This window comes from Stomoxys calcitrans, chromosome 1 (genome assembly GCF_963082655.1).
Source record: "Stomoxys calcitrans chromosome 1, idStoCalc2.1, whole genome shotgun sequence".
Lineage (NCBI taxonomy): Eukaryota > Metazoa > Arthropoda > Insecta > Diptera > Muscidae > Stomoxys > Stomoxys calcitrans.
In genome coordinates, this window is record NC_081552.1 from 23,574,220 (window position 1) to 23,579,455 (window position 5,236).

The window sequence follows — 5,236 nt, forward strand, 5'->3', positions numbered from 1 at the left end:
TAGTTCAGCGGGTAACCCGTCGGCTCCTGCTGCTTTGTTGTTCTTCAGTCGGGTCACTGCTACTTGGACCGCCATAGTCGGACACCAGCAGTTGGGTTAAATGTCCTTTCCATATCCCCAGCACACTATCTGTGTCAGTTACCAGATTTCCTTCTTTGTTTCTGCAGGAGGATGTGCCCGCACCAAAACCGCCAGTATGATGTTTAATTCTCTGGTCGATTCTCTGGTCGGTCACCGTTAGGGGGGTCCGTTTTTACTATCCCTTTGTTTCTCATAGTGATTTTCATAGTTTTCCGGGTACAGGTTTCTGTCCTAGCGCCGCAACAACATGGGTTTTGTGGGATCGCACATGTATCCATCGTTATCGCGAGCCACTTGCTCCAAGATCCGACGCTCGCCTCCAGCCGCCCCAAACCTGGGAATAGGCGCTGATGTTGGCCATTGGTTATTTGAAGGCGCCAATAACTCACCTTGTCATCTCGAGTATCATTGGCACTCAGTATTTAATTACGAGCCAGTGCCAACTGACTCCTCACTGAGACTCTCCTCTCGAAAATCGCTGACTGCCAGCGGCGGCATTTACAGTTACTCCGCCTAAAAACGGAGCTTTCCTCTATCCGCAACCTGTGGACGCGCCCGGTAGCTTTCAGCTTAGCTTCCCATGATAACGATGGACACCACACAAGTCGGAGCTCAAAGTTCCAGCCTGTGTGGTGTTTATAGTTATCCCGTGTCGGCCGGGATCTTTATCTAAATAGTTACCTTTAAGACAGGATTCACTGAATAAGGTTGCGTAAAGCGATCAGCCTTCATTCATTTCTTCATTAATTGTTTGTTTACTTTTTATACCCTCCACCATAAGATGGGGGTATAGTAATTTCGTCATTCTGTTTATAACTACTCGAAATATTCGTCTGAGACCCCATAAAGTATAAATATTCTTGATCATCGTGACATTTTATGGCGATCTAGCCATGTCCGTCCGTCTGTCTGTCGAAAGCACGCAAACTTTCGAAGGAGTAAAGCTAGCCGCTTGAAATTTTGCACAAATACTTATTATAAGTGTAGGTTGGTTGGGATTGTAAATGGGCCATATCGGTTCATGTTTTGATATAGCTGCCATATAAACCGATCTTGTGTCTTGACTTCTTGAGCCTCTAGATGGCGCAATTCTTATCCGATTAGAATGCTATTTTGCACGACGTGGTTTGTTATGATATCCAACTTGCCTGAAATTTTGTACGACGGATTCTCTCAAGACAATCAACATACGTGTTCATTATGGTCTGAACCGGACCATATCTTGATATCGCTCTAATAACAGAGCAAATCTTTTCTTTTATCCTTTCTTATACCCTCCACCATAGGATGGGGGTATACTAATTTCGTCATTCTGTTTGTAACTACTCGAAATACTCATCTGAGACCCGATAAAGTATATATATTCTCGAACGTCGCGACATTTTATGTCGATCTAGCCATGTCCGTCCGTCTGTCTGTCGAAAGCACGCTAATTTCCGAAGGAGTAAAGCTAGTCGCTTGAAATTTTGCACAAATACTTCTTATTAGTGTAGGTCGGTTGGTATTGTAAATGGGCCATATCGGTTTTGATATAGCTGCCATATAAACCGATCTTGGGTTTTGGCTTCTTGAGCGTCTAGAGTGCGCAATTCTTATCCATACACACAATTGTGCCAAGTATGGTTCAAATCGGTCCATAACCTGATATAGCTGCCATATTAACCGATCTAGGGTCTTGACTTCTTGAGCCTCTATTGTGAACTTCGTATAGTGAACTTCGACAAAGAGGGCAGTGTCACGAGTTCAAAGTTTGGTAACATCCTGTTTAAAAGGTGAGGGCTAATCAAAAATTGATCCAAAAAGAAGGGACATTTGTGTATGATGGTGATGAATCGCATAACCGCTCCACATCAAGATTATTGTTTTCTAGAATGTCGCCACAAAGTGGACTCTAAGAATTCACATCATCTCCTATTATGAAGTCATCGAAATTCGCACATAGCTGCAGAAGCTTGGCTAGATCAGCCTCGAATCATTGAGGTGGGTAATTGCACTGCACATAAATAGATCCAATTAAAATCTCCTCGGGGCATTACCTTTCACAAACTCAATTTGAGCCAATGCAACATTAAATCCAACATCGTTTAAGAAAATCCTGTTAAATTGTATTGTATTTCTTATAACAATAGCAACACCAATAGAATAATTGTTGTAAATAAAGTAATATCCATCAAATTTCACTTTTTTATTCCTTTTCATATGGCATTCCTGTATGAAGCCGATGTCTGTTTTGTTACTGTGTAGTGTGTAGTGTGTCATTTAGATCAATTTGACGACTAGCCCCAATAAGGGATCCTACGTTGTATGTGAGTAATTTTAAAATCTTATGGACCATAATTAATACATTCTTAATGTTGACATTGTAAAAAAAAAAAATTGTTGGACACTATTTTGGCCTTGCCGCATCATTGTTGTTGTTGTTGATGTTATTTTTATTTTTATTACCAGTACTTGGCTGGGTGGCTTGCCTAGCCGTGGAAGCAAAATCCACTTGAGTTAGAACATTGAGGACACCAAAGGGGTTGTCATCTGTCTGCTTGCGCCTCTTCCGTCTTTCCCTGAGCTCCGGGATTACGATATCAATTAAAATTTGCTGCATTTTTAGTACGCTGCCTCTTACAAGCATTTGGTTGCGCGCCCAAGTTGTCATTGTTCTGCGATGTTGAAGCATCCACCTCACCGACATTGTAGTCCATGTTGAGGGGTACAGAACCAGGCATCTTATTTGCAAGATTTGCAGATGATATGCGCACAAAGCCGCCGATTTTATAAAAAAAATGTATGAATTTTCGGAATAGGTTCCGATTTGATGTGTTTTCAAAGCATATTGTTACAATTGGAATTTATTAGTTTTAAGGTCCCTTTTTATTTCCGTTATTTTAAAATTTAAATTGTAACGAGTTTTCTTACTACGTCATCACACATTGTTTCTAGTATTCCCTAGAATTTCTTTATTGTTCTTTGTTATCATTCCTTAATGCATAATTGTTTCTGTTTTGTTTAACTCCACGCTTGTTCAATAGATATAAGTGTATGTGTTTACCTGTCTAGTCCCTGCAAACATTTTCTACCGTACGAGTCACTTAAGGAAGTGTAAAACCATCTCAGGCGATATCACTTTTGGGAAAACGTGCCACTTGACGATACATTCCAACGAGAGACTAAAAAGGGACTACAAAGAGTTGAAAACTTGATTAAGTGCGTCATTAAAAAAGAGTAAATTCTCTTTTTTCTTTCTTTTTTCGGCTGTTAGGGCGAAGAGTCACTTAAGGAAGTGTAAAACCATCTCAGGCGATATCACTTTTGGGAAAACGTGCCACTTGACGATACATTCCAACGAGAGACTAAAAAGGGACTACAAAGAGTCGAAAACTTGATTAAGTGCGTCATTAAAAAAGAGTAAATTCTCTTTTTTCTTTCTTTTTTTCGGCTGTTAGGGCTAAGATAAGTTTTATTCATATTTTTATGTCTATTTCTTTATTTAGTTTTCTTTTCTTGTCGATCTTAATAATCGAAGATTTTTTGAAATGATTCAACCCGACTGGAATTTGAACAGCCAACCTCCCGATTGCAAGCTTCCTCCTCCCTCCCGCCTTATTTGATTGCAGAAGGCTAAGTAATCATGCATTCACTTATGTGTAGGGATTTTTGAGCTAACGTCACAAGCAACAACAAAAAATCTATTTTTAGATTTGTACCAATAACAGTCGATGAATGAATGCTCATATACATGTATTTTATTGCTTTAAATCATGAAATCTCTACAAATCTCATTACTTATGAATAAATATTCATAAAAGTATTATGCTTTCATTGAGATTTTTGCATTGTTTCAAAAAAGTAACCATGAAAAATGTGTAATTACACTTTAAAAAAAGAATATAGTACCAGCCTTAAAGTAATTATAAACGAACAGTGTTTAGAAACGTAACAATATATTTTGCGGACTGAAACGCGTTCAAAGTTGAGACTGTCTGGTGCGTGCGTTCATTTGTTTTATAATTCACACAATGCAAACCAACCTATTTTAATTTTTTCTGACTGACATAACTCCACCATAAAACTGGAGTTACATCCCATGCACAGGATGCACTTATAAGGTGAGGTTATGCAAACAACTGAGTAAAGTTTTTTAATTTTGTTTTGATTTTGCAGTAAATCTCAATGTCAAATGATAACACAGCTGTGATTTTTCCCAAAATCATAAAAAGATGTTCTATTGATCCGATATTCCACACATAAGCAACAAAACAGTGCTATAATGATGAAAATACAAATATAAAACACATTTCTAGAAGATAAATTGTAGAACAAAGTTTATATCTAAAACCACTTTGACATTTCAATTTACTGCATTTGCCACTTAAGGTAGTTTCGTTGGGGGTAGTTTTTTGTTGTTGAGCTAATGACACTCCCTCTTAATTGTACCATGTACCAAGCACAGCACTCATGTGTGCGTAAGAAATCTTATGCACCCACACGCGTTCTTTTGGCTGGGTTACATACAATGCGCTTTTTCTGCGGACGAATTTCTAAAAATCAAGTCAATTTCAATAAAAATTGGCAACAATATGGTTTAATATGATTTTGATATAAGAATCTCTAACTTACGGACTGCAAAGCAGTTTGTGAACAATAAGCTATATATTTTGCGAAATATATCCTGATGCAGCGACAAGTCGCAACCGTGAAAAACATGTGTTTCACCGGTAAAAAAAACAAACATAATTAAAGGTTTACGACGGACCATCTCAGCGATCCACACATATCAAATTTATCGTTAATTGCATAACATGATTAAACAATTAAATGTAGTCTCATTTGTACAACAACCATGAATCATATGGTGCAATCCTCCATCTTATCATCAAGCCGACCGACGTTTTGCCAACCCACACAAAAAAAATTGTGTGCGTGTGTGTATACGTGTGCGTAAATGAACAGTGAATATAAAAATGAACAGTGAAAATAACTACAAAGAGAATGCAAACAAAAATCCGACTTCTTAATACCGTCAAACCTGGCAGGCAGTTAACTTGATTGCATTCAAACTTAAATATGCCGTCCATATAAACATCATGTGTGAACGACCCATGAATACATGACAATAATATATCATTCACAATTAATCTCACAGCTGTTTTGTATGGATTGC